The sequence below is a fragment of the Rousettus aegyptiacus genome, unplaced genomic scaffold (assembly GCF_014176215.1).
Source record: "Rousettus aegyptiacus isolate mRouAeg1 unplaced genomic scaffold, mRouAeg1.p scaffold_m13_p_12, whole genome shotgun sequence".
NCBI lineage: Eukaryota > Metazoa > Chordata > Mammalia > Chiroptera > Pteropodidae > Rousettus > Rousettus aegyptiacus.
Genome location: NW_023416287.1, coordinates 71,296,653 through 71,317,616, shown reverse-complemented (window position 1 = coordinate 71,317,616; position 20,964 = coordinate 71,296,653).

The following is a 20,964-nucleotide window of genomic DNA, read 5'->3' as shown; positions in this document are numbered from 1 at the left end:
GAAAGAAGTACAAGAAAAAAATATGGAAGGAAAAAATGGACTTGCCAGCATTAGGAATGGTTTGGAAACTAGGAAGAGGCTTTAAAATAGTAATAACACATACATACAGACACACATATCTGGCCTGTTACAAATCTACTATTGGCTAGGTGAGATTGCTGTATTAGGCCTGGAGAATCAAGGAATGTTCCAGAAAGATTTGAGGGATGGGAGTTTGTGCATGGGCCTGTCCAGGTAGTATCTTCTGACTCCTCACAGTAGGTGCTGTTAAATAAGTCCAGCTCACCTGACTCAAATGCCAACAGAAGCTTCTTCATGAATTTAGCTCAGGGTGAGCATAGAAATGATACACTGTAAAAGGTTTTCCAAATTGAGATTTGAATTTGCCTGTAGATTACTAGAAAGGATTTTTTAGAATTACTTGGCTCATAGTTAGTTAGAAGGTAATAGGAGTAATGGAACCCCACACAGGAGGTTTTCTGTTTTTTTTTTTTTTGTCAGTGGGAATTTTCCAGGTTGCTGAGATAGGCATACAAATAGAGGTGCAGCAGAACTACTTTTGAGGTATTTTTTACTAAAAGTAAAAATTCGGGATACCATTATAATTCTGGATATTGTTCAGAAGGCATTTCAAGATACAATTAAATTTCATTGAATGTAACTAATTCTTCACCTTATAACAAGCTGGTCTTCCACATTATGCTATTTCAGTACCCTTTTTCTAATATGTTACAAAGTTTCTGCTTACTTATCGTGTGTTAGATGTTGTGTTAGGTACTGGAGAATCAAACATTAATACTATATTTTTTATGGTATTGGTCCCAAATTAATTTTGTTTGTTTGTTTGCTGAGTTGAGAAGTGAAAGGCAGGGTTTTGATATCAGGCATAAGAGTCAAATCCTATCGTGGGATTTGGGAAAGTTAGTTAACCTCTTCTAAGTTGCTTTTCACTTTTTACCTATCTGTCACTACTCCACCTCGGTCCTCCCTCACCCCCAACAACCTGGGCTACTTTCTGATAATGAAGATGCTCCACCTCCATGACTTTGCACACAGCGGTCCTCCCTTACCTTCACATGAACATATGCGGATGGTCCTCCCAAACCCGGCTCAAGTCCTGTTTGGTTTCTTGATTCCCTCTAGAAAATGATTTCTTTTTCTCCTCAAACTTTCACAACACGGTACCTGAAACTCTCTTATGGCACTTAAATGTTTCTATGGGATGGCATTAGTCTGTGTATCTGTTAACCGATCTGCCAGATAGTCATATTTGGGGGTGGCTCAGATGGGGGCTTCACACAGGTTAATGAATTAATAGTCCTCAGGATATTGTTGTATTAACTTGCTTTTTGAAAATCTCTCTTCTATTTCTTTATATTCCTAAGCACTTATGTGGCCCTATGTTTCAAGATGTAGGACAGACAAATAATAATAATGAGAGCAGTCAACATTTACTGAGCACTTAGCATGTATACCTGGGCACTATTTAAATGCTTTTCTTTCATTCTCTCATTTAATCCTCATGACAATCTTGAGAGGTAGGTGTCCTCATTATTGTCTTCATTTTACACTTGATATTACTGATTCAAATAATAAGAATCCAAGTCTCCTTCTGCTTCTGCCACTTTTGACACATTGATTTTGAGAATAAAATGAGGTTCTTCTTACTCCCCCCCCCCATTTTTTTCTGTTTATAATTACATAGCACAAGTGATTTGTTTCCCTAGTTGGTTCTCTAGTCAATAGTTTTTGCTTCAAGTATTTTGTGAACTGTCTTGATCTTTTGACTTTGTATGTACTTTATAATTCTAAATCTAGTGATTAATATCATGTTGCTTTCTCTGGTTGGTGAGTCAATCAGCCAGCAAGGGTTTATTGGATTTGTACATATCATTTGACCTTGGTCTTGGCTGGAGATACATTAGGTTTTATTTTGTGTTTTTGGGGGGAAGAAGTTACTTTTAATTTCCAGTTGGTCATAGGGAGGTGTATTAGTCAGGATTTTCCAGAGAAATAGAACCAATACAATGTGTGTGTGTGTGTGTGTGTGTGTGTGTGTGTGTGTGTGTGCATGCGTGCGTGTGAGCGTGCATGCATAGAGATTTCATGTAAGGAATTGGCTCACACAATTATGGAGGCTGGCAAGTCTGAAGATTTGCAGGCTGGCCAGTAAACTGGAGACCCAGGAGAGACAATGTTCCAGTTTGACTCTGAAGACCATCTGCTGTAGAACCAGGAAGAGCCAATGTTACAGATGAAATTCAAAGGCAGTTTGCTAGAGAATTTTCTCTTGCTCGGAGGAGGTTGGCTTTTCGTTCTATTCAGGTATTCAAGTGATTAGATGAAGATATCCACATTATGGAGGGCAGTCTGCTTTACCCAAAGTTCTCTAATGTAAATGTTTGACCAAATATATGGGTACCCTGTGGCCCAGCCATGTTGACACATAACATTAACCATCACAGGAGTGTTATAAATAGTTTGCACTCAAGTTTATAGGATGTTGAGAGCTCCCAGCAAAATGAAATGAGGGGGACTGGTCCAGTAGAAATGTGGGGCAAGCTGACTATGGTATTCACAGTGGCCCCTATCTCTCTGGGAGGAGCCAGGAATAGAAAATACAAAACAAAAGGCAGAGTTAACTAAAGTTCAATCCAAGCTGATGTCAGTACACAAACAAGATCATTTAATACCAGCTGGAAAATGACATTATTTCCTTGTGTACTTTTCGTTGTCTGTCTCCCCACACTGTGCAGTGTAAATTTTGTTTGTATGAATATCACAGTTTCCTCGGTGACTGGTACTCAGTAGTGCTCAATAATTTTTTATTGTTGTTGAAAGATGGGGGGTATGGTGGAAATTAAGGGCTTCTCAGTGGCAGCAGATTGCAGGTTCCGGCTCAGGGTAGTAGTTCAAAGAGGATTGTCCAAATTGGGATAAGGGATACTGGACACAGGGGCCAGTCCTGGGGAAAAGGACCACGCAGAGTCGGGAAGAGGCACATAAGACCCCAGCAGATTTCTTGAGGGTTTATAGCATGGCTTCATTCTTGGTGAATGCTAGAATACAAGCAGGAAACCAGGCCAGAAGGCCAATCAGATGAATAAAGAATTGGCTGCATACAGCAAATGTTAACAAAACGAAACTAGAGATTGCTATTTTTTTTTTTTTTCAACAAGACCCTGGACCTAGGGCTGCAGTCTATGTCCTGACTTATTAATTGGACATATTTGCCTATTTGGTACTCCGCTACTACTCAAACTTGGGATCAGATTAGACTCCTCCACCCTTATTTCTTGTTTCACTTTGACTTCTGTGGTATTGGCTTCTTTTCACAGCAATTACTGAAAACAGCATCATGAAGATGCGATATCATTGAAAGAAATGTAGTGCAATGCAGTGTTGAAATTGCTGGGTCTGATGGGGAGGATTGCTATTTCTCTTGAAATTCAAAAATATCCCACAATGCTTTTGTGAGTTTTTAATAGAGTACGTTTTGAGGACTACTAATTGAAGAATTTTAAGCAGGAGATCCATATGACCAGCCTGTGTTTTGAAGAAACCACTCTGGCTTGTGGATTGGTTGGGATTGAAAGTGGAATTAGGGGAGACGAATTCAGAAGCACTTGCAGTGGGGAAGGTAAGATGACAGAAGCTTAAGTCTAGCACAGCGTTACTAGAAATGAAGAGAATCGGCATCAAAACACAAGGTTTGAAGCTAGACAAAGACAGAGAAAATAGAGATTTGGACTCAAAATTATTTATTTAGAAAATACCGATTTTGAACGTTATATCTGGTTGATCCATTGCCGGGATACATTCCTCAGCTGTCTCACATTTCAGACAAATAATTTGTTGATCTTTTGTGTATAAAAATTGTCTGTAACTCTTGTTTGCCCCAGCCCCCTGCCATGGGAGAAATCAGGATTCGTGGGATATGCAAAGAGGCCTCTGGGTTCAGTCCCATGGTGGTTACATGCATGACTCCCTATGCCAGAGGAATGGGCCACCCTTGCCTTTTGCTTTTCTTCTTAGTATTGTAAACAACTCAATTAAGGTTGTAGAATAGGCTGAAGAGTCTCAATGCCAGAGGGCCCTCATCCTGACACCTGGCCTCATGCCTCTGAACTTCCAGTTTCAGTTGATGCTCTCATCTGCTTCCTTGCTGAGCTCTAACCCTTGCCAAAATTCAGGGCTGCAGATCACTATCTGTTCCACTGACAGTTGCCACTTGCTTCTGAGTGTGACAGTTCTTTCCCAGCAGTGGTCAACTAGCAATCTAATTCCTGCCCTTTTGGTTTCTGAAAGTTGGATGTGGTCTTCAGGGTTATTGCTTCCTCCATCAAGGCACCTAGGAAGAAAGGAGGTCCTTGCTGGGAATCTCTCCTTATGTCTTGGGGTCGGGCAGAGATTTCACCTCAAGAATGCTTACCATGACCAGGCTCTAAGGAGGGCCAGGCTCTATAACATCTTCCCTTGGGCCAGGTGACTGTCTTCCTGCGCATTCATGGTTGCGGTTGGGAATATTTATATCCTTTCTTTTCTTTCTTTCTTTTCTTTCTTTTTTTTTTTTTTTTTTTTTTTGTAACAATATTTTTGTCCTGTGGTTCAAGGTCCTAATTATGAGACCCTAAGTCCTCTTCATGGCTCCTTCCAGAAGGCTTGAGAACCTGTCTCTCTCTGTCTCACATAGGAAGATGGGAGTTAAGCTCCTCTATTGTGCCCTTCCTGAAAGTTTAAGGAAAGTACAGGTTTATTTTGCCTCTCCTAGAAGACAGAATTTCCAAGCCCTGTGCCAAACACATTCCCCAGTGTATCTATTTCTTTCTTTATTCATGCTTAGGGACTTATTTTCCTTGGATATCTGGGGCTAGAAGATAGAACATCACAAACACAGCCATCTTTTAAATGGACTGAAACATTTTGGGATTGATAGTGCCTATCCCTAAATGCCAAATCACTCTTAATGAGAAAGGCTCCTAAATTTATTCGAAATCCACAATGCTAGCATGAGCTAGACATGTACCCCAATTTATGCGGGTATATTTAAGAAAGTTGTACAACAGATCACTACACATACATGTGATAATTTTCCTGCAAATCTATGTCTATGTGTGGCCTTTTGACTGGTATGTTTTCTTTCATTCAACATCTGAGTAGAGGTGGAAATCTAGCTGTGTGGTGTGACTTTGCAAAAGTCCACATGTGGTCAAACATAGGCCCTCAACTCTGAAGCATAAAGAATTCAAAGTGGTATTTGCAAGATGGAAGGAACCAACAGATCAGCATTTGTGAGGTGGCAGGCGACTCGCCTTCAAGCTGCAAAGTGGGGCCTTGACAGATGGATTTAGCACCATTAGCAGTGGCTTGTTGAAAAACAAAAATGACTTCAAAACTCTTCCCTCTGAACCAGAATGTTACATTCATCTCTTCGTTAAAACATCCGTTATTTGCTGACTTGTTTTCTGTCGTCCCCCACCCCCCAGCCTCTCACTCTTTTGTGTCGGAGCTAATGTTCCCAGTGTCTACACTGCGTAGGCCCTGATTATTTGTGAGACAGAGTGAGTTAATGCAGATTTGCAAGCTGTTCCCATTTGTTAAATGTCAGAAAAACACATGCAAGTCACTGGCTTTAGCACTTAGCTGCCAGCTGGCTCTTCTGGAGGCAGGGGACAAATGACAGTCTATCACACAGCATGCTTTCAAAGAAAGAGGGGACCTATTCCAGAACAGCAGCATCAGAGCGGCTTTTAACAACATAAGCAAAATAAGAAGCCAACATCAGTTTTTTTCCTTCCCTTATTTCTCCCCCTGTTGTTGAATGAATGGCAGCACAACATTTGGGAGCTTTTTAAAGCCTTGGGAATATCGATTCCACTGCCCACCATCTGAGAGAGTGATGGGATAATGGGAACTTGCCAGAAGTGCTACACACTCTCTGGTGAGTGACTACAGAGATACCCTTCAAGCCTTGTGGGAGGGGGTGCACCCCTCCTAACCCCTGTCCTTCAGGTGGCGTTAGCTCCCACCTTCCCACTGCCAACCTCTCTGCAGGTGTCTGCATTAAAGTTGGTTTTCTGCCTCCCTCTCCTTATGGGAATTATGCTTCATTCCCTATCTGGGTCTTTGATTCTATCACTCAGAGCGCCCCCACCCCCACACCCTTAAGAAGGTAAAAATTATAGATTGAAAGTAATGGAGGAATTTTCTTTAATTGATTCACTTATTTATCTACCAGTTATTTACTAAGTATCTGGTATATGATATTGAAAAAAAAAAGGAGACATTGGATTGTTCGTGCATGCAAGGTTCTAATAGGGATGTAGGTTAAAAAAAAATACATCTAAAAGTACAAATAGGTACAAATAATTACAGAGGAAGATGATGTCATAATTCTCTAGTATCAAAGGATGACTTCATGAAATGAGTGGGTAATGGACTGGGCTAAAAAAGGACATGAACAATTTTAATAGCCAGAAGAAAACAAAGGGACACCTGAGGTGGAGATGATGCTGAAAGGGGGAACGAGGAAGAGAAGGTGTAAAGAAGGGTTGGCTGTGAACATATCAGCCTGTCTGTGGCAGAAATTTAGAGGAATGTGGGAGAAAATGAAAAACTAGATTAAAGCCAGGCTAAGGAATCTGAGTGTTCAATGGAAGGTTTTGAATCAGAGAGTGCCATTTCAGAGTAGTGTTTCAGATGATTTTTATCCACTTACTCATATAAGATCAAATTCAGTGCTCTGATATACCTCAGTGATTTATGCACAAAACTAAACCAAGGTTTCTCCATGGCAAGCCCAAAAAGGGCATGCTATAGAGAACAATTCCATGGTTTGGTTAGGACACTTCGAGCATCGAACAATGTTTTAAATGAAAATCCAACTTCCCCTTTATGCCACAATTTCCCTTATTCTGGCAAAAGGGCTTATCGTCTTATATTTTGTTAATGCCCCACTACATTTTGTCAATTCTCATTACTGTTGCCAGATTATTACTATTTATCATAAGAAAAAAAATTCCTCTAATTTTAGGTTCATGCTACTTGTGGTTGCCCTTTACCACCACCTCCCCCCCCTTTTTTTTTTTATTTAGGATTTTGGTTCCTGCTGTACTGTATTGCTCTTCTCTCTAAAGTTCTAGATGATTATCCATGTAGACAGCCTAGGCAAGAGGTGATAAATATTTGCCCTATGCTCCTACCTTTACTCCCTAAGGGCAGATATTACTCAATGACTATGACACTCTTTTCTATTAAGCCTAGACGAACTCCTAGAATCTTTGTCAACATAGCACTTCATGAAAGAAAACAAATTTGACCTTCTTGCTCCAGTCTTAAAGCTTAAAACAATATTTACCCCTTCCATTTCAGGTTCTTAATTCTGAGATTATACATTGGGTTTTTGTTTCTTTTTAATCAACTAAAATCTTAAGTTGGTTCTGTGGTCTCTTTCCCTTCTCTGTTATTCCTAACATGATGAACTTCCAATTTCCTTTTTTTCCCAGCTGCTACCTGGTGTGATTTTACCTCCTACCCCAGCCAACTAGGTTCCATGGTGAGGGTTGGCATCTCTACAAAGGTAAAGCCTAGTCCTAGCCTTTCCAAAGATCTAATATTCTGTGAAGGATTGCTTCATGTCCCTAAAGACCCTAGCTCCAAATCTGCTCCATCATAGCAGGTGACCTTGCCTTTTACTTTCTGATAAATTTATACCTTTACCTAGGCTCTTCTTCTTTTCTGAGGAACTGATGACTCTCTCCAGAGCTGTTCATGATCCATCCCCACACTTCTCCTTTAAGATGTTGTCACTTTTTGCCTCTCTCCTCATTTTCAATCTCTCCTTCTTTACTAGTTCTTCTTCTTTTTTAATCCTACAAATAAGCTCAAGCCTCTTCTATCTTAAAAACCAAAAAAAAATTCTCAAAACGATCTCTCCATATTCCACACGTCCCTCTAGAAACCACTTCCCTCTCTCCTTCGGATGAGAGTCAAGCTTCTCAACCTCACACTGAGGCTTCAACCACTGCCTTTGGATTTGCTTTCCTTAGTTTCACTTCAACATTCCTGGTGGAGAGCATAAAGGAACAGCTGAGGCTCACACCAGCAGACTTCTCAGGCTCCATCTTACCTGACCTCTCTGAAATGGTCAACCTTATTGAATATGCCTGAAGACAAATGACTAGCTTTCATCACTTTCCTTATAATGCTAATGATTATGGGTTTGAGCTATTATGATAACAGAAGTGACTTACACAAACTGTTTCAGTGTGAAGATAGACTTAGTTTATACAAATGTTTTAAAAGTTTACTCTTTGGGCTGTTCTTGAGATGTGATATTGGTTATTCCATAGGTGTTAGTATACATCACATAGTAGGTGCTCAATAAATATTGGCTGCATAAATAAATGAGTTCATCAGAGAATCTAAATAATGGATAAACTCATCAGACTCCGGCCTTCATGATCTTAACTCTGGCGGTTTATAGGAGCTATAAATAACTAAATGTGGGTTAGTGGATGTGGTGTCTGGTGCACTAGAAAAGAAGAGCATATAAGTCAAACTGGCCATTCTTGGCACCAAAGCTGAGTCTTGGTGAATGAGAAGAAGTCAGCCAGGCAAAAGGAGTTATGAGGGCATTTCAAAGAGAAAAAAAATATGATGGAAAGAAGACATGGCTTATGTGACATCTCTGTTTTCCTGATTCCCTTTTTATCTCTTCCTTTTCAATCTTTTCAGGTTCTTTATCTTTCTGTTCTTTAAATGTTCTAAAAAAGAATGGTAATATCAATGGAATACTTACTCCATAATTTGCATGTATTACATCATTTAATCATCAAGACATTATTCTATTGTACAAATATTAACCATCTACAACATACCTGACATTGCTTTTGGTTTTATAATATAAAAATGGGAAGACACAGGCTAGATCATTCAGCAAGTTCATAGTCTAAAATTTAGGTACATAAACATATGCACCATGCAATGCAGCTAATTTGATGCCTAAGAGAACAGTAAATACTTAACCAATATTTGTTATCTAAATTATTAATATAGCTCAATTATTTAGAAATTATAAAACTGGCTTCTATTTCTCATCCTAATGCATGCCCCCCACTGCAGATTCATTTCTCTCTGGCTATTAGATATGTGTATATAAGTATAAACTCTAAGTGAGGAGAGGAAAATGATACTTGTGGAAAGAGGTTTAGCCTAACCTCTTTCTTTTAGCCAGATGTAGTTGAAGCTTTGTTCCTCTTCAGCCAGCATTCAAAAGGTGGTTCAAATTATTTCACCTTTTCTACCAATTGTTTTCCAATATATAGAAAATGTATCACTTTTGTGAGTGAGCTCATTCTAATGAAAGACACAGCTTATTTCCCAACCTTCATAGAGCTAAAAGGAGTACAGAAGTCACTGGGAAAGAGGAGATCAGGCATGATAGTATGAAAGGCCTTGGAAATCTCATATTGCAGACATTATCTCTCTGTCTCTGTCTCTGTCTCTGTCTCTATCCCTGTCCCTCCCTCTACCTACACCTGCAGCTGTATCTCCATCTATATATCTAAATCCATATCCATATTTAAATCCATATATAGCTAACTATATATTCCTATTATTGTGGCTTACAAAATTTGTCTTCACAAATTACTCCAAATTCATCACCTCTACTTCCAAAGAATCAGATTGGCTAGATAATTATTTTGACATTTTACATATGTTTTCAGTGCTTTTTATAAATACAATAGAATTTTCAGATGCAGCTGAAGAAAACATTATAAGCTTTTCTCTTCTGCATCATGCATGCAACAGTATACTAGGCCAAGATAAAGTTAAGGTATGGAATGTAAGAAATGGATAAACAGAAGCTCAGGATGATGAAAGTGAGGAGAAAGAGTATCTAATTGAATTATTTTCCAGAGATAAGAGTCTAGAAGAGGAGAAAAATTGCAATCTATACATAGAGTCGATTCTATTGGTCTTTCTAAAAGGATTATGTCATCAAGACAAATGTTGGGTAGATGGCCCTGGATGCTTAAGTGTGTAGCTGAGTCAGAGTGCACATGCAATTCTGGTTACCTTTGGACTGCTTTCTCTGTGCTTGTATCCAGGATCCTTTCCAAGGCTTTTATGAGTGATGCTAATTTGTAATGGTATTTAATAATGATGACGATGATAATTGTTCAGCATTTTATTTTTTTCAAAGCTTATTTAAAAACATTATTTTACCTTTAGATGATCAGTTATGTCCTACATTTATTAAACGTATTTCTATTTTTGTGCCTTACCTCCTACTTCTTATCTTATGTGTAGCTTGCATTTTACCCATAATTGATCTTCTCTGACCCTTGAAACTGGCATGTTCTTTTCTGCCTTTTTCTATACCATTTTACTTGCAATGTTTCTTTTCTCCTTTCTATCTTCTCACATTCTTAAAAGCGTAACTCAAGCTCCAGTTTCTCTGGAAAGTCTTCCCTTGAACTTCTACCCTGAACTCCCGTAATTCTTGTTATCTGTATATCTCACTTGATAGGTGTCTCTATTAGATCTCTTTCAGTTACAAATGATAGAAACCCAACTCAAACTACCTTAATTAAAAGGAGATCTTTTGTGGGAGGTCACAGAACAGAGAAGTTAAAAATTTGGATGTAGCTTTGGGAGCAGCCGAATTTGGAAGTTCAATGATATTGTCTGGATTCTTGCAGTCTCTCTACTTCTCTTACCCTGACTTTTTTCTCAGATGCGCTCTCTATATGTGTTGAGTAAGTTGCCATTAGTAGCCTCAGGCCCACATTCTTCTAATGTAAAAATGTTTAGGACTTTTTGGTGATAGAGGGGGTTTTGTTTGTTTGTTTGTTTGTTTGTTTTAGAGACCTCTAGCATAAAATTCCTGGGAGAACCATAATTCGCAAACTTAGACCATTGATCATTTCTGCACCCATTGCTGTGGCTGCAGGTACGAGTTACTGTGAGGTCATTTCCATCTGAACCACAGAGAGAATAGTCACCATAGGAACAGAAGAATAAAAAGGAAGACACACAAAAACAAAGGATATTCACATTATCTAGTGGTATGAGGCTCTCAAGCAGTTAAAGGTCTTTCCTCTCCCCAAGAATGTAAACCTTTATAGTTTGAGACTATGTTTCAAATTCCTGACTATTCTTTACATATCCTTGGTGTTCAAAAATATGTTGAAATGATTTTGGAGTAATCGTGTAATATGTCTGCAGCTAGTTATTTTGGTTGGTTAAGGTATGGTTTCAAAGAGACTAACTGTTGAATATCACACACACAAAAGTCGCTTACCTATAAGTTCATTCTCTCAGGGCTAGGAGATACTCCTGAGACCTCAGACAGTTGTCCTGCAAGCATAGCCCTTGGTTTGGGTGTAGAGTGGGGGTGCAAATGAGAGCCTGGAAATATATTACTGCAAATCTAATCCCTTTGTTGAAAAAGCAATTTCGTGTGCACATTCTGATGGTGTATTATCTTCACAAGAGAAAAACATGATTAATAGTAGAACATAATATATGACACTAGGGTGGCTGAAAAAAAAAAGCCAATTTTTTTGTTCAGCATTTGGATCCCTTTGGAAGTAAGTTGTATTGTAAATTCAAAGGAGTCTTGTATAAATCTGGTAAAATTTCTATTGGAATAGATGACCTATTTAGTCTATTACATCTTTAGTTTCTATAATTCTGAGATTCCTCGGGGCGTATGCAGAATGGAGCAATCGAAGAATAGCAAATTTCACAGTATGGTCCACCATCTGTATAGGAACAGCGAGAAAACTGATGGGATTTCTCGCCCTGGCAGATATTTATTTCTCAAGTGCCTTTAAAACAGGAGGTCTGCAGAATTCTTCATGAGCGGTTAAAACATGAAGATTGATTTACAAATGTATATTTACTAGGAAGAAATATTTCACAGTGTGCCTAAAATTTCCATTAAAAAACCTAACCAAATATTTCTAGCTTCTCCCCAGACTCCTTAGTTCCCACAATTTTAATAAATCAAGGAACATTTGCAAGTACTAAATGTTAAATGGTTATTCACAGTTAATTTTTAATCAACTAACAACAGTTATTTGTTAATTGAATGCCATTAACAAACCATAACTTGATGCATTAGCTCTTTTGTTATGCAAAGAAACTTTTCCCTACAGCTTTTATATGTCTGACAGCCTTCTAAACAGAACATCAATATCTAAAGACTGTGAATTTAATGCCTTTGTTGACAGATAGGTGTGTGTAAGTGTATGTGTGTGCCTGAACCCCTTTAAAACAAGTTAGAATTTGCTGAAGTACTGAAAGTGAAAGAGAAATCTAAATTTATTCCCATGAAAGAAATAGATAAGCAGCAATCAAAGCAAAAGCCAATTTGACATTTTGAATTTTAATCTTAACGCATTGTTTTTTACTTTGAATTTTTAAGTGCTTAATATTTCTTAGGCTTTTATTTTCCAGAATTGCTTTTTAAAATATGGATGAATTGATTTTAATAGGGGATATTTCTTCATCATAGATTGAAACAGAATATTAACACTGTTCTTACAATTCAAAAGACTGATAACAAGCTAGTATCACAACCCTATTATAGTTCTGAAAATGTAACATAGCTTTATGGTCTAAAGAAGATACAGCCAGGGCCGCAGTATGGCAAATTGTCATGGCTCCAGTGAAATAGCTTGAGGCATAACAGGGCCTTAAGAACAGCATCTAGTAGGGGATGAAGAAATAGCATCTTCAAGGTCAGCTCAGTTGTCCATATTTCCTGTCTAAAGAGCTGTTCTGCAAATGCAGCCATTAGCCAACTCAGGCCAAAACACCATACTGAAAAGTGCTAAACTGGGAAGCTTTCCCTTTTCCGCTGTTTATCTTCTCTCCTCACACACACACTCCATTGTCCCATCAGACTTATTAAACGCAAGTTTGAAAATAAGATTATTAATAATAAGAAGAACATTAAAGTAAGCGGGAACCTGTGTGACTACCTGCAAAGCCTGATTGTAACCCTGGCCTCTCACTGGTTCTAAAGATGTATAGGAAGTCTTCGGATAATTATACTCGTTAGGAAGAGTTGGGATGGGGCTAATTAAGGAAATGCACATTTCATATTTCAAAACTGAAACTAAACATACTGTTAGCTTGATCCTTTAGAATATCCTTATAAAAAGTTTGAAATCTCTACAGTTATTACCAATCTATTTTTTTACAGAAGTGGTCATTGACTAGCCTTAATATTCCCTAAGACACTTCAGTGCTGCCTTTGAGGTTTTTGAGGCATGTGTAAAGAAATATATAAAATATTGTACATTGTATTTATGCACTAATTAGAAAATACATAATTCTATTGAAATACATATATAATTTTATTAGCATTATGATATGTAAGAAAGTTCTAGCTAATCAGAAGTATAGAAAAAATATTTCTTGGTGTTCTTTCAGAAAGCATTTTCAGTATTTTGTCCATCTAAATATTTCTAGAAGGATCAGGGTGAACTTCCACCCCTACTTCACCCCATGAACTAACTTTTCCACGGCTTGAAAGATATAAACGGCAAAGGTATCTATGCTAGAAGCCAGATTCACCTTACATATATACTATTTTGATTTCTAATTTTAGGTAAGGATTTACTTTTCCAGACTATACAGTCATTTCGGGACAGACTAATTTAATTCTGTGTCCTGCCCTAGTATTGGATGACTTCCACCAAGCATGCTAGGCACACTTCCATAATAATAATGGTAATGACTATTTGTGTAGCTCTGTCTAGGATTTTTTTTTTTTTTTAAAGCTTATTTCATTTGGCTCTCATAACCTTATCAAGCCAGGAGTCAGAATATTCCACATCTCATTTTACAGATGAGGAAACAAGCTAAGGAAAGTTACGTAATTTGCCAAGTCACTCACATGTTAAGCAACTAAGCCAGGCCTTGAAATAGGATCTAAATTCACTCTGCTTCTTTGGAGAAATAGGCTAAGGTTTTGAGGATGCTTAAAGTTTTCCTCTATTCCTTGTTTCCTGAGAAGTGGGAAAAGGACAAGATCACTTCCTAAATTCTTACTTCTTTTCTTCATCCTATTCAACAGGACTATTCACGGTATTGCAAACGTACATTGCATATTTGCTTTTGTGGCCTTCTGTAATGCACTATCCTTAATCTTCAGCTATTTAGGCTTACCTTTTCTTCAAGTTTAGGCTTGAGTTTAGTGACAGAGCCACAGCAAAGTCTTTCTGCAGTAGAAATAATGTCCCCTCCAAATGCACACACTTATGGCTCAGGTTTTGCTTGTATCTCCTGCCAGGACCTCCTCTCCCATCATACTGGGGCTATTTGTGTACCAAGGCCAACTTCTCTATCAGACAGTGAAGGCAATGAGACGTCCCACAAATTTAACTTATAGCTTTGACCCTGTTAAGGTTCAGTGAATGTTATTGGTTGGCTACACTTCTAAACCACAGATGCTGTATTTCTTCTCTTGTTAAGTTTCTGTCAATCTTGTTTTTTTACTTGCCATCTCTTTAAGGAAAAAGAAAAACACACCTTTAGTTTCCTTCTTTATTCTTTAACTGAATTTAACACAGAGTAGGTGCGCAATCAATATTTGCTGAATGAGTCATTAGGCTTGTGTTAGCCTATGCTTTTCTTGGAGACCACCCAGAATCAACCATAGTTCAAATTATGAAGCAGGTGGTTCATTTTATTTTTCTTTCACTTATTTCTTTCCCTCAATAACTCAGCTACTTGCTCTCTTCAAATCGTAGTCCAGCTTTATTAGGACTCACCTTTTTGTTTGCCCTCCCCAGGCAGCACTCATGGCTTCCGGTCCTACTCTTCCAAGCTGGGGCTCTACGTCCCATTCCCTCAGGTCCTGCTATGCCAGTGCATTATTGACTGCTCTTTGATTCATGTGCCATCCTTTCTAGAAGTAGTAACATTACACTGGAGTTTTCTGAATATAAAATGCTTTAAATTTTAGTGTTTTTGGAACAACTTTTTAATGGCAAGAACATTAGACACCATGATAGGACAATGACAAGGAGCTTTCAAGACGTAAAAGTACTTTTTTGGTTTTTGTAAATTGCACGTCACAGGTATCTGTCAAAGTACAGATGTGGTACTGTTGTCATTCCTGCCTTTTAAAGAAAAACGGGAGAGTGCAGAAGGAGAAATTTCCTAGAACCAAGTTTACCATGGGAAATGGGGTTTTTATGTCTAACTGAAATCCTTTATGACCATAGACTGCTTCTTTTCCTAAATTGGCTGAAACTTGGGGGGATTTTCTCCCAGGAGACAGCGAGTAGGCATAGGAGGAGACATGGCTACAGGACTGGAATCTGGCTATATTGACCCTGAATCACAGTTTTGCCCACGTTCTCTCTGTTGTAAAGTACTATCTCTTTAAGGTTTTTAAGAGTCTCTGCCATTAACATTTTACCTAATCAGTCTAACACGAGAAATGATGGCCAGTGAGGCTTGTGAATTTTGGTAAATCTTATGTTGGGTGTCTTAGCTTCGGCATAAGAGGGGATTGAATTGTTCATCTTTATGGCCTTGTCCAGTAATACGTTTATATTTATTTGAAGATGATTTTTAATTGTCCTTCAGCTTTCTCTGGCTTTGTCATTTGGGGAATAAGTCCATGGGTGGAAAAAAAAAAAAAAAACAACTTGATTCTTCATTTCTTTCTTTAAAATATTAATAAACATATTTTTAATTGGATACTTTTCAAGCGACTAATTACTAACCTGAAGATGAAATATTTAGTCCTCTCAAATTTGGCAGTGTCTCTTTAAATTGCTTTTTCTTACCTCACAGCTAGATTCACATCTGTAAACGTCTAAGTCCTGCTGCCAGCCAGTCTTGCCGACAGCTCCTTGATTCCTGGAGAGACTTCCGTAAAACTGATGGTAGCATTTCCCTGACACACAGTCAAAAAACAATGTAGTGTGATATGATAAAGCATAGATTGAATACAGTGAATATGAAAGTATCTGTCATCAGATTGGAGGGGGCAAAAGAAGTGGCTTACTTCTTTCTCTGAGGTGAGGAGGGGCTGAGAATTGCATAGATGTTCACTGAGATAAGCTCCCAGGGCTTTCCTGAGAAATCACTTTGTTATCGGAGCTTTATCCCTTTCACACCAGTGAATATTGTCCACCTTCTAAAAGAATGTGTGTGTGAGTGTGTGTCTTGTAATGGGGAGACAAAAAGTGAAAGAGAATTAGTATTTGCCAAACATTCACTCACTGACTATTTCTATATATGTTAATCGAGAGCCTAGTGTCTTGCTAAGTGTCTGAAACCTAATAGATGCTCATTTAATGACTGAATGAATAAAAACAGATTTTCAATCTGATAAAACAAAATTTAAACAAAATGAATATTTTATTTCGGGGTGAAATGGCAATGCACTAACTGGGATTGAAGTTCTATGGATGAAGGAAATAAGGTGCTCGCTCACTCTCCTCAGGGTTTATACTCATATCACATAAGGGGTTTGTACAAGGTTTAGTAACAATGTGATGAAGTAATTAAAATGACAATAAGAAAGCTATTTTTAGATAAGAAATTGTAAATGTTGGCTGAGTAGGTGTGGCAGTAAGGCAGGAATTCAGAATAGGGAGCTGTACCTGGGGTGGTGTGGGGAGACAGGACTAACTAAATAAATAAAACATTTATTTAGTAGATACTACAAGTGGCTACTAAATAAATGTTTTATTTTTTTAGTTAGATCCTGAGCATGCAAGAATATGTTTTAGGTCATGGAAAAACTCAGAATTTAAATTAGTGTTTCTCAAACTTTAGTGTTGAATATTCACTGAGGATACTTGTGACAATACAGATTCCTAGGACCCATCCAAGGGGAATCATATTCAGCAAGTCTGGTGTAGGATTTAGGAAGTTACATTTTGACAATTGCCTGGAATGATTGGATGTAGATTGTCTGGAGACTATGCCTTAGGAAACACTGATTGAGGGCAGCATTCCAATCATAGACCCTAGACAGCATCAGCACCTGGGAATTTGTAGAAATGCAAATTATTAGACTTATTGAATCAGAATCTATGAGATGGGTCCAACCATTTGTGATTCATATGCTTACTAAAATATGAGAACTTTGTGTAGGCACTGTGGTGGGACTGGGGATAAATTTTGCCTCTTTCATAATCCCTCTGGGCACACCAATGAATAATGTTTATCCCTTGAATATATGTTGTATTATTTAGTTTAATCCAAAGGCATATCATGTTGTCAAAAAAGCCAGCAAGTCTTTGAGATTAAAATATAGAGACTGGCCTATATTAAAGAAAGTAAGCTTAATTAGGAAGAACTTCAAAACACCAAGTACATGTTCATCTTTTGGTAAGGAGCATACCAGATATTGATTGAAGGAGAAGAGAGATCAGCTAACAAGAACAGTCACTTTTTTCTTAAATCGTCTTCCACATTTATACTTTTCCTTATGTTTATGTGTTTTTTCCTCATCGTCACTGTCAAAGGGCAGTGTAATATGGGGCTAGCACTGGGGACTAGAGTGATTATGCCTGAAGTGGATAGTCTTTACTATCTCTGTCACCCTTTGCAACTAACATAATTTATCTCAGCCCCAGTTTTCTCTTTAATGTATGAATAATGCATGTCTTATCTACCTCAGAGGGTGATTGTAAAGATGATGATAGGAATAGCTAACATTTAGTGAGGGCTTACTCTGTGCCAGACACTGTGCTAAGTGCTTTACATGAATTATCTCTTTTAATCTTCCCAAGAACCCTATTATCATTCTACAAATGAGGAAATTGAAGTTTGGCAAAATTAAGCAAATTGCCTGAGGTCACACAGCTGGAAAGTGGTAAAGCCAGGATTTAAATTTAGACCATCTGACTCAGAGCTCAAGCATATAACTGCCATGCTAAACTATATTATAAAGTTTGGAAGGAGGTAACATATAAACTGTAAAGTACACTTCACATGGAGGAGAAGGAAGATGTCCATGTGCTTTACTTTGTTTAATTATAATAACCAAAATATTGTGCATGTAGTAGAACCTCAGTGAAAACCAGTTGATAGATGACAAATAGAAGACAATTTTTTTAGATGACAATAGATGACAATTTTTTTCTCTAACCAAAAGGGCTAGTCTTATTATTTTCTCAATGTTATGTAATGGGCTCTAAGTGGGAATTAAACTGAGAAGCTTAGCACAGTTTCTAGGGTAACACAGAGAATATCCTCTGAAGTTTCTAACTTGTTCTTGGATTCTAACATCTTCTCCACATATCTGGAACAGATGGAACATATGTGGTGTGGTTCTACTCATCATAATTAGAGGTGTCTGGGGTAATCTTTAAGATCTAGGCTTTTAAACCAATAAAATATTCTTCAGTAAATTGGTTAAGTAACACACACTGATTGTCTCCATATACCCAGAATTGCTAAGCCTTATGGGATGTAAAATAAGATGAAATCATGGAATATGGAACTACCTAAGGATGTTATAATCTATTGGGTAGTTGAAGTGAAGGACAAGGCATGCACAATGGAACAATAATTAATAATATAGTATATAATAGTATCTTACAATAACATAATAAAGAGTTAGGGAAATACGGTTACCAGAGCCACTAAAAATAATTTTAGAAAAGAGTCTATATACTAGGAGCTTAATAAATGTTTGTTGAATGAATAAGTGGATGGACAGCTAAGAACTGGAAGACTTGAACTCTGGTTATGGTCCTTACTGCTACTGATATGACTTAATCTTTTTGGGCTTCGGTTCCCTCATTTGTAGAATGGTAAAATAATGCCAACCCAAGCACCTTCCAAAGTAAAGTATATAATTACTTAAAAGATTTTGCAACTGGAGAGTGAAATAGTTTTAAATTATTTTCATTTTTCAATTTTATAGCATTTAAAAATGTTTTAAATAACTCTTTAAAAATGTGCTACAAGTGCCATAAAGGTAAACAAAAAATGTAAAAATAAAAGGAGGTAGAACCTGCAGATGGATTCAAGTCTATGGACTTTCTGGCTGACGGTAGATTCGAAGAAGGGACAATAGTTCCCTAGAGTTCGACTTCAGCTTGCTGCCTTGCTAGCTGACTCAAAACTTAAAAAGCATTTAGATAATGATGTCAGAGTCAGGAGTCCAGTATCTTCTATCCAAGAACAGTCCTTGAAATGTTATCTTCAGATGCAAAGTGGACAGAAATAATAACCACCTATGCAAACTACTTGTTTTAATTTGGAGAATTAAAAGAAAACTACAGATGGCTACAATGATTTCTCTTTTTTTCTATAAATAATTATGTAAGTGATTTATGAATTTTAATTATTCCTTTCAAAAAGAAAAATTAGAGTGGCAAGATAAAGCTCACTCTTTTTCGTCCATCATTTTCAATTCTGAGCTTTTGTCCTCACCACACTGAAGTACTATTGTGAGTCTGATGTGCCTATGCTCACTTCGTTTTTTAAAAAAACTTGTTTTGTATGTCTTTCAAATCCAATAAATAGTGAAAAGTACCTATTAGATCATTGTTTTCACTCATCGATTTGTTTTTGATTAGCAGTCAGTCAAAACAAAAATATTTAACTAATCTTCTTAGCTAAATTTTACTAGACGATGAGCTATTAAAAGTACATTTTAAAACCATGTCCAACAGACTCATTGCATTTAAGAAAAGAACACATTTAGCACAGCTCCAGGATGTACTGCATCCCATTTCCAATAGGACAGGCAAAGCCTGACCAAAAAGGTGAAGAACTCCTAAAGATGATTCCTAATCAATATCATGAAACACAATTCAAACAATAGCCTACTTCTAAAAGCCACTGTTCAGCTGAACTGAAAATAATCTCTTTTGCTGCTCCCTGCCTGTGCTCTCTTCTCCACCCCATTATGCTCTCCCAGAGTCTTTATGTGCTGAATCCAAATGAGTTGAGGTTGAGCTCTAGCTGCTCTCCCAAGAGTATTATTATTTTTTTCCCCTTTCAACTTAAGGGTGCTAATTAATGTAGGAAAAGTTATATGCCAGGTTTGCTTTGCCTGTGGTTTCCTTAGATTAAAGGCTACTGGCAACTCCAGCTCTGTCAGAAGGGCTGGTGCTGTACTCTTATCCCCTGAAGGAGGTTTCAGCTCTGCTGACTCAAGAAGACTTCAGCTTTTGATTCGGAGTTATTGGATATTGACCCATCACTCACAGCAGAGTTATGGACTTGCTGCCCTGGATCCAATAAACTGGGATCTGGCTTTGCCTACAGCATCTTCTACCCCTCCCTTTTCAGTTTCTGTTGAACCTAAGCCTACAAATGTCAATTTCATTTTGTAAAGGCCAGGCAGTTATCAGTTCTTCCAGCGGATGCAGGGAGAAGGCACTCATGATGATGCCCTCAGCAATATTTTACAGTATTTTACTGCAATTCTCCAACTGCACCCTCTCTCTCCTTCCTTCACTCTCCCAGCCTCACTCGTTACTGTTCCAACTCACCACTATCTTCCCTTGAAGTGGGAACTATCAGTAAGCCAGCTTTTCATTTGGACTGACTACAGGTATGCCAGTTTCAAAATACTTTGTGAGACAGAGTATTTTGATACAACTTTAACACAAAGCAAGTTTGACTACAAGGAAAACTAAGTTGTTGTTGGGAACAAATTCTTATTTATAAGAGGCTGCTCTTGATAAAAACAAAATCCTAGTTGACTAAATAGTGAGATTCACCAAAAGTGGTAATTATGATTATCTTATGGCGAGGAAAACTTTTTTTTTTTTTTTTAGGTGAGGCAACCCTAGGTTGACCTCACAGATTGCAAGGACCTTGTCAGCTTACAATCCCTTACTTTTTATTTTTTATTTGTTTTTTTATGCCTACAGCACCTGGTCCTCCTAGGTGGTCTCCCATCCAAGTACTAACTTACAGTACCTGGTCCTCCTAGGTGGTCTCCCATCCAAGTACTAA